The sequence below is a fragment of the Musca domestica genome, unplaced genomic scaffold (genome assembly GCF_030504385.1).
Source record: "Musca domestica strain aabys unplaced genomic scaffold, Musca_domestica.polishedcontigs.V.1.1 45, whole genome shotgun sequence".
Lineage (NCBI taxonomy): Eukaryota > Metazoa > Arthropoda > Insecta > Diptera > Muscidae > Musca > Musca domestica.
In genome coordinates, this window is record NW_026712335.1 from 6,192,324 (window position 1) to 6,204,933 (window position 12,610).

At 33.6% G+C, this 12,610-nt stretch overlaps 1 long non-coding RNA gene across 1 annotated transcript in view; it reads left to right on the forward strand.

Annotated features, from left to right (window-relative positions):
- The window catches only part of LOC131804524 (uncharacterized), a 334,193-nt gene that overhangs the window by 45,186 nt on the left and 276,397 nt on the right, over positions 1-12,610 (forward strand). The window contains exon 3 of the long non-coding RNA XR_009343156.1: positions 1,409-1,594. This is a non-coding gene — a long non-coding RNA (uncharacterized LOC131804524). The remainder of the gene's footprint in view (positions 1-1,408; positions 1,595-12,610) is intronic.

A 12,610-nucleotide genomic window follows, 5' to 3' on the forward strand; every position in this document is an offset into this window, starting at 1 on the left:
TCTCACCAATCCAGTTGAACTCTTAAATAGTTGTTTTTTATTTCTCTCACAATTTGTGGATCAGTACGGGCTAAAGTTTTTCACGGCCTTCATCCGTTATAGACTGTTACTACTGATCCAGTTTCAAAAAACCGACTTAGTATACAGAAATAATTATGAAATCAAATAAATATTTATGAAATATTTCTCGGAAATCATTTTCTGTGATATGTTGTTTTGATAGTCACTGATAATTTGCTGTTTTATACAGGTATTATATTTGCTTTTAGCCATTTTTAAATTTTTTTTGGGCAGTACTTAAAAAACGAAAAGAAAAACACATACTGTTTTAAAAAACTTCTCAAAAAGGATTTCTGACAAGCGAAATTGTCGAAGGAAGCAAAAAGCGATAAATATCACAGTAAAAACAACTGAAATTGCAGCGGTTATATGAATGTACAACAGAGTTGCTTTTGTTTTGTCCAAGCCAAAATCGGGTTAATTGACTTTACCAAACATTATTTTTTATATAAAAATGAATTTTGGTTTTATGTTTTAGGTTTTTAAAAAGTGAATAAAGTACCTAATTTAAAACAAGAAAAACTTTCTCATTTTCTTAATTTTTGAAAAAGTTACAGGGCATTTATTCTCCTTGTAATTTCAGTTGCTTTAGTTTTGGCCACCAGTGTATATATGGGACCTATAGCTATATCTGAACTGATTTTCACCAAATTTGATGTACTCGCTTCTGGACTGAATTCGGCTGGATGTGCCGAAATTTAGGTCATTTGGACTGATATTGGCCATTTAGTGCGGAATTAATCCGAAATCGGTTGAAAATATATATGGGAGCTATACCTAAATTGGAACCGATTCTCACCAATTTCAATAGGGTCCTCTTTGGGGAAACTAATATTGCTTTTTGAAAATGTTATTTTAATCGTATAATTAATGCGACCTGCATTTTGTTCACAAAATACATGGACAGACGGACTGACATGCCTAAATCGACTAAGAAAGTAGTTCTATTAAGATCCTCAAAAGTAACTATGGGTCTATGTCGTTTCCTTCTCGATAATACCCATATTAATATATGGTGTAGGGTATAAAAACGCCTATTCAGAAACTCCTTATGTACTATAGTAACATGTTGCGTATGATTTATGCATTAACAAATAATTAATTGCTTATACGCCATGGGGAGGAGTATATTCATGGACAAAAATTCCGAGAATACGAAAACAAAAAAATTATTCATTAAAAACAAAAATAATAAGGTAAACCAACAAGAATATTCTAATTTCTACTAAGTAAACATTTTCCAACTGTGGCGAATAGAAAAAGTTCGCCTCAGCCGAATTTAATCTACGTGTTTATATTACTGTTAATAAATCCATATTTATTTTCTATTTCTGTTTGTTTTTTGTAGCATTGCTCTGTTCATCCTGCATCGAATCAGAACCTTTTCGTCTGAACAATTATCTTCAAATGACATGGCTGACACGACAAGTCATCACAAGATTTTGGGGAAGTCATTTCCCATACTATCATCAACGACAACCTATTTAAGAAGGTAAAGGATGAAAAACCACGAAAGAAGGTACATCATTTCACGGTAAGTAAATATTTTATATAAACGTATACATATATCCAAAACCAATTTTGTGTCGGAAGCGATATCTTATGGGCTTTTGCCGATTCTGGCCCCCATGATCGTCACCGATTGTCTACTCTTCATCTTAAAAACCATTCTATTTTCGAAAACCTGAGATAACAATATCGTTCAAGCCTTCATCGCTAGGGATAAAATTGATCATCAGTGTCACCCGCTATAACATTTGCCGGAATGTTGAGATTGCCAGATGACGTATGAAGTCTCAAAATTTAAAGACAAATGAACAATTTATACTTACTCTAGATATTCTCAAAATTTAATGACAAATGAACAATTTATACTTACTCTAGATATTCTGCTTTCTGTTTCTGGACTAAAATTCAGGACTAGGTTTTTTGAATTGTATTGATAGTATTTTTATGGTGCATATTAAGTGGACATATTTCGTTTGCTCTTATCCGATTTTGAGTACATATAAAGTCTCTGGCAAAGTAAATTCTTGTTCCCTCTTGTTAAAAAGGTCATTGGCAGATGATACTTCTGCATCCTTACTTGTGTATTTGTTAAGATTGAAAGAGTATATAATAAGGTATATTTTTGTCCTCCGCAGCCGCAATATGCACTCTGTAACAACAATATTTGGGGAAATATATCAAATACAGCTCAGAAATACATTTGCTAAATTTTATCGAGATCGGTTCAGATTTGGATATAGCTCCCATATATATCTTCGTCCGATTTACCTTAGATTGTGCACCAAACATCTAATATTTGTTCAAATTGGATGAAATTTGGCACTTACCGAATTGAGTCTAGAAGGTAGTATGTCAAATTTGGTGAAGATCGGTTCAGATATAGATATAGCTCCCATATATACTGTTCATCCGATTTGTCATATTTGTTACCACAGCCGTAATATGCCCTCCCTAACTACAATATTCAGGGAAATATATCAAATACAGCTCAGAAATATCTTTGCCAAATTTTATGGAGATCGGTTCTGATTTGGATATAGCTCCCATATATATTTTTATCCGATTTCAAATTTATTGCGCACCAAATGGGCAATACAAGTCCGAATTTAAAAGATACAAATGCTTCGGCATATTTAGTCCTTTGAACTTTAAATTATAATTACAATCATAGCGTGTATGATTGAATTCTCTCATATTAACTTTTAATTGTTATGCTCAGCTCTACTAAATTAGCAAAGTGGTGTAGGGTATCATAAAGTCGGCCCGCCCGACTTTAAGACTTTCTTTACTGGTTTTCTTTAATTTCTTTCAAGAACTGCCAGAGTTAAGAGCGTGGATGTTTAATATTATATTTTAAGGGACTATTAAAGCCATTTGCGTGTTTCTTTTATAAATGAATTTTTAATACTTTTTTCAATGACTTCCAAAGCTATAAGAGTGGATTTTTAATAATATTTTATTTGAAAGACTACTAAAGTCATAAGCGTAGATTTTAATTAATAAATATTTTTTTTTAAAGAACTGCCAATACCATAAAGTTGATATTTAATAAGATTATCAGAACCAAAAGCGTGCATTTTTTAAAAACTATTTTTTTCAAGCAGTACCAGATCCATGAGCCCATGCTAATTTTTTTACATTATTCAAGAATTATATGTGTCATAAGAGTGAATTTTTAATAGTATCTTTTTTCAAGGATCATAGCTATCAGGGTCATATGAAGGCGTGTTTTTTTATAATTTGTTTTCTTTTATTTCTTTCAAGTACTACCATGACTTCGGTCGCTCTGGAGTATGGATTTTTAGGATTATTTTTTTAAGGGCCGAAAGTTTTTATAAAATTTTTTTTTAAGAACTATCAGAGCCATAAGTGAGGTTTTTAATAATATTTTTTAAAAGATTATCTGAACCATAAGCATGCATTAAAAAAATCCAAAGACTTCCAGATCCATAAGCATGGATTTTTTTAAATATTTTCAAGGACTGGATTTCTAATTGTGTATTTTTTAATTTTTTTTCTATGGGTACCAGAGCCTTACGCCAGAATATTAACAGTAATTTTGCTCAAGTGCTATCAGAACCATGAACCATGTTTTTCAATGACTATCAGTACCGAAAGTGTGGATTTTCAATATTTTTCAAGCTCTAACAGGGACTGTCCCCAGTGTGGAGATTTCTGGAATTCTATTCAACCGCCTTAAACTTGGGTTTTCTCTTAGTTGGCTCAGTGTACCTTTTCATCCCTTCTCCAAAAGTCACTCAAAAGGCGAAGCTGGTAACTTTTCCCGGAATTCAACCATAATTCCAGCTTAAATCGTGAATTTTTTTCAAAAGCTATTTTTCAAGTGCTATATAAATTAGATTCTGGAAGTACTGGTAACTTCTCCCTGAATTCAAGAATTATTCCAGATTAAATCATGAATTTTTTTATTAATTTTTCAAGGGCTTTATAAAGGGCTTTATAAATTAGATTCTGGAAGTACTTTAACTGCAATCTGTAAAATTCTCTCAAAGTTAGCTTGTGAATTACTTTTTCAAAATTTCTAAGCACTTAAGAATTATTCAATTTTATAGAAATTCATATTTTGTTCCTTCCTGCTTCTTCCATAAAATTGCAGCATTCATTCATTTCTAACGAAGTTCCCATCCATTCCCTATTCAAGAAATAAATAAATGAAAAAAAAGAACTAAGGAAACTTTATTAGCGAACTACTCTCATTCCATTATGTCGAAGCTCTGTTTATATTTAACACTCAGCACAACAGTTCAGGTAGTGAAGAGGAATTGATGCAGCGGATGGTGATGATGAAGGTAAAAAATATGCAATTTGCAGTGCACTACTATTTCTGATGATGATGATAATTCCGGTGGTGGTGATGGTGCTGGTGCTGATGATAGTTAACGGAAATTCCTTGCCTGAATTTCATTCCCATTCAGTGGGTTATTTGAATTTGAGCTTTTACTTTTATTAGGGCGGGCGGACATAGAGGAATTCGTATTTTTTCCACACTCATATTTACAATTGCTTCATTTGATGGCTGATTAGATACCAACAGATGACCTCCTCTCGCCCCCCCTCTTTTCATCACCAATACCAATGATATTGGAATTTCGTTGTGTGTACTGGGCAACATTTCTAAGCTTCCCCAACCAGTCAGCCGGTACTTCAACTGATGAATTTTTGTGGTAGGGTTAGGTTTCCATTCACAGCACAAGTCCCTCAATAATATCAGTGCCTGATGAATATTTTATATTCCAACAAACCGGAAGATCCTGTCTGCAGCATAGCCTCCGGATATTCACCTGAAATAATGATTCAAACTTTATTCCCGCTCTGTCTCTCTCTTCCCTTTTTTTATTTCAACAATTTTTGTTAACGTTCTTTCCAGTCAAATGATTTCGAGAGTACTGCGAAATGAAATACCGGAACATATTTCTATGGATACTTCATAAAGCAATCAATGTGAAATACTTTTTTTTACTGTGAACAAAAATGAAATGAAAAAATGCAGTTAGTAAATGCTTAATGGCCAATTAAACATTAAAGTCAATAATATTTTTGTATTGCACTTTTATTCCCAGTCAATGGTCAAAGGACTTGATTGCTATTTTGATTTTTTTCGGTAACTCAGGGGTAAATTATAAAACTGAATTAAAAAGTTGTTATTATTTTATTTTAAGTAAGCTAGAAAGGGTAATAGCAGTCTATTTGAAAAAGTCCTTGAGTTATTTAATATTTAATTAATAAATTTTAAATTGTGAATTAAAACAATTAAATTTGGGAGGATATGTGAAAATTTAAATGCTGGGCAAATTGATTGCAAACCAATTTTTGATCTTAAGGATGTTGTTATATGAGGTCTAAATTGCCCTAAGTACCGATAATTTTTGCCATTTGTTCTTCGCTCCAATTTGAACTTAAAAAATCAAGTTGCAGCCCATTTAGTGGAAGCAGTGTTATTTGCAGGCCTGCGAAGTCGAAATTTTTTTTTAATACTTCGACTGCGACTTGGTTCCAAAAAAAATTTATTCATTTCTAGAAAAAATATTTTTTAATTAAAACATAGACCGATATTGACTCGAAATACCGAATTAAAGGCGATCGAGTCTCTCTGGATATACTGTTTTCCAACAATATTTAAAATTTTCTGCAGATATGGCCTCCATCCCGTGCAGAAGGCCTTAAAGTACTTAAATCACTTGCTATTGCAATATGGGACTTATGGAAAAATATGGTCCGACAGAGAATTGCCAAATTTCAGCAAATCTGGCTGTAAATAAGGGCTGAAATCTTCGAATACCGGCAGCTACACATAGGCAGGTATACATAGTAATAAAGCAATCCTCAATATTTTTTCTCTTGAAAGTTATTATATTTTCTTTGAACCGTTAACATCAAATTACGACTGAATTGGTTGAAAAATGTGTATAACATCTTCATCGTTCTTCAAATTGAAGGGTTTAGCTCTAGAAGGCAGACACGCGGTGTTAATATAATTCGGAGTTCAAGCCAAAACGATATGGGTACAAATCTCAGCTACCACGAAGCATCTGCCACTCGTGGCTTCGTAATTAAGATTCTAGTTTCATGGACCAAGAGGAATGTGGTATTGCCATATATATGGTTTATGTTAAAATTTTAACATATTTCGAACATTTTTCGTGTAAACTTTGTGAGAGAAATTGGAAATATTAAAAAGTGATCCTCTTCCTCTCCCAAATACCAAATTTAGTATAATTTAGTAATTTCCGTACTTTTTTTGTACGTCTTTCCAAAACCACTATCAAATCTCAATCCTACACATAAGCAGTAGTAGCAAATTTTAGAATTTACGCACTGTCCGTTCACCCAAACTCAAATTAAGTTCAATTTGGAACTTTTCTATCCTCTTTATTTCAACCTTGTTCACTATCAGTGATCCCGAAACCAAGAATAATTTCCGGCTCAATCCGTTCAATCAAAGCCAAGTGGTACCAAATTTAGTAGAATTTATACACTTAGAACATATTTTTACACTGTAGGCACCAGAAGGAGTGGGCTGATATTGTCGATCTCAAAACTCGATTTGGAAAAAATTTACAATATATCAAGTTTAAACTAAATTCGGAGGAGTTACCAGAAGATATGGTCCGATATCTACAATCTTTATAACAATTTTTTTGTTAATGGAAATAAATAGTGAGATGAAAAATCTGCAACCAACTTCAGACTGCTGTCATTTTTAAGCCACTCGTCCGACATCTGTCAAAATTATTCCAGAGACGGCTCATTATATTGTTTATAAGCGCACAAAAGCATTTTGGTGAGAATTTTCCAGAAAAAAAGTTATTCCGTGATGGAATTCAAGCGTGATAGTGTGATTTCTTTATATTTGGCTGGGAAACCACAAGTGGCTATCGTTAGAGCACTCCATCATTTAAATATAAATAAATCTTTTTTGTCTCGTACAATCGCTCGTTACCGTGACAGCCCGACGTCAAGGAAGTGGACGGAAGAAAACAGCAACATTAGCGGAAATTATTCGAAAAGTAAAGAAGCGACTTGAGCGTCGCAGTGGCTGAAAAATGGCTCGTGAACTGACCATATCACAATATTCCATTCGGCAAATATTGAAAAATAAGCTCGGGGTAAAGCCATTGGAATTCCAAAAAGTGCAGGAACTTACACCACAACGAAAAGAAAATAGACTCAGGAGAGCTAAAGAGTTGTTTTGCTTTGCCGAAATTTTTGAACTGACGATTTTGGTTTTCTCCGATGAGAAAAAAATCGTCGTCCAGCAGTTTGAAAACAAACAAAATGATCGTGTTTACTTGCCGAAGAGGTCATTTGAAAATGTGCACCTTTGGTTGGCCACCAGAACTCAAGCGCCGGACTTGGGGAAGGTGTTGGCCGCCATAACAGCCGATGGTCGCTTTCCGCTCGTATTAATCGATCGTGTCATCAGAATAAATGCAGAAAATTATCGCGAAAATAATCTAGAGGGTGTATTGAAGCCTTGGGCACGCAAACATTTTGGCCGCAGACCTTGGTCATTCCAACAGGACTCAGCACGCGCCAGCCAAGAATTGTTACAAAATGAGGTTCCTCATTTCATTTCCAGCGCACAATGGCCACCAAAATCTCCGGATATCAATCCGTGGGACAATTGTGTCTGGAGAATTTTGGAAAGCAAGTTTGGCACTTAAAAATACCAAAGTGTCGATCACCTCAAGCAAGCGCTCCGCCGGGAATGGACCAAAATACCGCAGAGCAACATTCGGGCAGCGTGTGAAGGTTTCATTGGCCGTTTGAAGGCCACAATTCGTGACAAAGGAACAAATCTAAACTTATTCTAAAATTTTATGCTATTCCCAGTATTTTTGCTTTCATTCAATGAAATTAAAAAAAATGTAAAAATTATGGCGTTTGAAGTTTTTTATCTCACCCTGTATTTATGGTCGTGACAAAGGCCACAATTCGTGACAAAGGAACAAATCTAAACTTATTCTAAAATTGTATGCTATTCCCAGTATTTTTGCTTTCATTCAATGAAATTAAAAAAAATGTAAAAATTATGGCGTTTGAAGTTTTTTATCTCACCCTGTATTTATGGTCGTGACAAAGGCCACAATTCGTGACAAAGGAACAAATCTAAACTTATTCTAAAATTTTATGCTATTCCCAGTATTTTTGCTTTCATTCAATGAAATTAAAAAAAATGTAAAAATTATGGCGTTTGAAGTTTTTTATCTCACCCTGTATTTATGGTCGTCATAGCCGTAATATCCCATGTCCTTAATATTCTGTACAAAATATGTCTAGATAAGCTTAAGGTTAGATATGGCTATAGCTATATATTTGATGTAAATAATAAACTATTCATGACATGTTTGTCCAATTTGGGGCGAATTGTGGATCATAGTCGGAACTAGAATTCAATCTGTCGACCTCGGACTAAAGCGATTTAGATATATATATATATATATATATATATATATATATATATATATATATATATATATAACATCCATAAATATGCTCCATCTGACTTTATATTTAAGGCCTCTGAATACCATAATATAACAAAATATTTTGTATGAAAATTTACAGGAATACGCCTTCATTAAACAAAATAAAAATCTAATTATATAAAAATAGACATCCAAACATAATGGATTCAATCGATTTGAAATGTACACCCCAATAAATATGCATAGTGAGGTAGCGTATTATAAAGTCGACCCGGCGCACATTGGGGTGAGATGCCCAAATACGGAACTTTTTAATCTGAAGACAAAAAGACTACTTATTTTTATGAGAAAGGAATAATTATAAAAAATATGTATACAAAATTGGCTGGCAATTAAGCCTTCCTATCTGAAATAGACTAAAATCTTATTAATATATTTAGAAGAAAAAAATATATGTGACTGATATTTAAAAAATCATCCTCCCTTAAATCTCTCTCATTGTCTTAAATGGGATCATCAGTCAAGATTGAGGGTGAGGCAAGTAACTTCACCACTGATTTTTTAAAGAGACTGGAATATTTTTATATATGTTTAGAATTCCAGTTAATAATTTAATAACTTATTATAATAATAACTTATTTAATAAAGAGCAACAAAAATAAAAAAAAAAAAAAACAAATGAAACAGAGAACTAGATCAAAGTACATTCACCGCAGAATCAGTTGACTATTTTCACTTCTCGATATTAATTTTTTAAAACTCCATATACTTTTCGTATATGGCGAAAATATGGTAATATTTTGAATTAATTTTTAAAATATTTTGACATCATTATTTTTAAAACTTTTTAATTCAAAAACACTGATAACAACCTGTATTCGATTTTTCAATTTTAAAATGATCACTTTTGATGAGGAAAAAACTAAATTATTGCACTTCAAAAAACCAAGGATAATTTTTTTCTTCTTCTTGCGAAAAAGTGAAATATTTCTTAATTTTGCCACTGTGTAATTAGAAAACTAAACAAGGTATGACTTTAAAATTTTCGGTACTGATGTAGAACTTAGTGTTATATAATAGTGTAAAAGCATTTATTCCAAAAGACGAATTTTATTTTCCAATTAATCTCTGTGTTTTGTGATTTCACCCCTCTGTGCGGCGGTCTTTTGTTCTTTCGTTACTGGTTTCAACTCAGTTATCCTTTATATCTTGCCTTCTTTCCTTCCTTCATTATGAAAAACATTTTCTTGATTCTTCTAATTCTACGCTAACATCAGGAAGAATATTCAATCTGGCGATCCCTTATGGTCTATTCATGATCCACTTTTTTCAACCACAATCTTCGTTCCAAAAGTTCTTTAAAAATATGTTAAACTTCATGACTGCAGCTCACAACAATGTGTAGTCGGATTGTTGTACTTTATTATCATTCACTATGATAAAATTCCAAAAGAAATATAACTTCAAATATATTTGAAATTAATTTCTAAGAATTCTACCAGTAATTTTAAGTTTTGCGTGACACATTAGAAAAATCAAACACTACACACACACATACATACTTCACAAATATATAGACTCTTGGTGGCAAAAACTATTTGCATAACAAAACTGTCATTACATACATCTAAGGTTGCATAAAAGATTCATTTATACACTGCAGCGCCAACAACACCAACAACAAAGTGGAAAACTGCAACAAATTAAATTTCAAGCTTATATAATATTTATATGCCACCACCAATTTCCAGGAAACCCTGAGAAACAAAACAACAACAACAACAAACTTTTAGTTGCCTCACTCTCTTTTGAATGTAAATTGAAAATTTTATTTAGCTGAGGACATGGTTACGGTTGCTTGTGTCACATTCACATGCCCGACATGACTCGACTCCATTCGAATCGACTCCGCTCAACTCAACTCCACTACGCTGCACTGCACTGCACTCTACCTGCTTAAATGGAAATAAAACAATTTATTGCTGGGCCATAATAGAGGAGAACTTCGAACTTCCACTTCGTAAAAATTCCCACTTCAAGTTATGTGCCAGGCATTCAGATGTCAGCCTGAGTCGTTGTTGAAGTTATAAAAGCAACTATTTGCAACAACAATAACAACAGCATTTAACAGCCAACAAATTGTGTCAAAAAGTTTAGCAAACTTTGAAATGGAAAATGTTTTTGCCAAAGCTGCTATTTAAACAACAATGAAACAACAACAACAAAAACTTGAAGTTAAAATATTTATAAGCTTTTACCGGCAATACAAATAATGGAAGCCTATTGCCTGCCATATGGTCTTGGGTAGGCCTCACCAGGAATTTGTTTAGAGCTATTCCATGTTTGTTTTGTATCAGGGATGGGAAATTCAATACTATTGGATTTTATAATGGGACATAACAGGAGATTTATGTGAGGATAAAAGAAATCATTTTAAAGAAACGAATGGGTCAAAAAATGTGTGGGTTTGTCTCCATGGTGGATATGAAAATCAGGCCTTCAGTCTAGAAAGAGCCTTCATTTATTTTTCTTTTCATAATATGGAGGGTATATTAAGTGTGTCATTCCGTATGTAACACCTCAAAATATACATTTTTTACCCTAATATATTCATGATCAGCATAAAATTATATGTCGATTTAACGATGTCCTTCCGTCTGTCTTGTCCATCTGACCGATAATCAGTACCCAGACGAAACGGCTGAAGCTGTAATCTCGATATTTTGCACGAGGTTCAGCCTGGGGTCGTAGGCGTGTGATAAGGCTGGGTGTTTGGGAATTGGTACTAAAAGGGTACGAAAAGTACTAAAATGGACTAAAAATTGAATACTATGTGTGTTGGACAAACGTAATTCTGAAGTTTGGAATAGTAGAGGTTTTTGGAGATTCAAACTTTGAAGTTACGAAAAAGTTCCAAAATGGTACTAATCTTCTAAAATAATGTTGTTTTGGAAATTGGTACTAAGTGTGCAAACTGTACCGGACGGTAATATATTTGGAACAGTTTGGTTAAGGGTGAACAGATGAAGCTGGATTTTTTATACCCTCTACCATTCTATGGAGGGTATATTAGCTTTGTCATTCCGTTTGTAACTCCTCGAAATATTCATAATAGATCCTACAACGTATATATATTCTGGATCAGCGTAATATTCACGCTATATATTTCACGCTATTTTACCAGTAGTCAGGTTATGTTCGTAAATGGGCCATGTCGGTCCACGTTTTCCTATAGCCCCCATATAACGGTACCGATATTCGGTATATTCATGATTTTATCGGAATTTTTTCAAATTTCATATTTAAAGTTCGCAATAGGTACTACAGCCTTTGACAAAAATTTGTGTAAGCAGGTCCACGTCTTCGTATAATCCCCATAAGACGGTTTTCATTTAAGTAGTAGTTTTCGATTTTTTTATACCCTCCACCATACTATGGAGGGTATATTAACTTTGTCATTCCGTTTGTAACTCCTCGAAATACTCATGTCAGACCCAACAAAGTATATATATTCTTAAAGCGTAAAATTCTGAAAATTTAGCCATGTCCGTCTGTCTGTCTGTCTGTTGTAATCACGCTATCTTTCGAACAAATTGAGACAGAAGGCTACAATTTTGCACACATGTATATTTTGCCAGTAGACAGTTTAAGTTCGTAAATGGGTCATGTAGGTCCAGGTTATCATATAGCCCCCGTATAATGGTACCTCCCGATATTCGGTATTTTAACAATTTTATCGACATTATTCTCCGGAATTGTTTCAAATTTGGTATTTGAAGTTCGAAATGGACACTACAGCCTATGACAGAAAATTGTCTGTGCAGGTCCACGTCTTCGTGTAGCCCCCATATAACGGTACCTCCCGATATTCGGTATTTTGATGATTATAGGGACATTATTTACTGGAATTGTTTCAAATTTAGTATTTGAGATTTGTAATGGATACTACAGTCTGTGACAGAAAATTGTCTATGCAGGTCCAGGGGTTCGTATAGGCCCCATACATCAGTAACTCCCTATTTTGACGAGTTTAGTTACAATACCCACCGAAATCGTTTGACATGTCGTATTTGACGTTCGTAATGGATGCT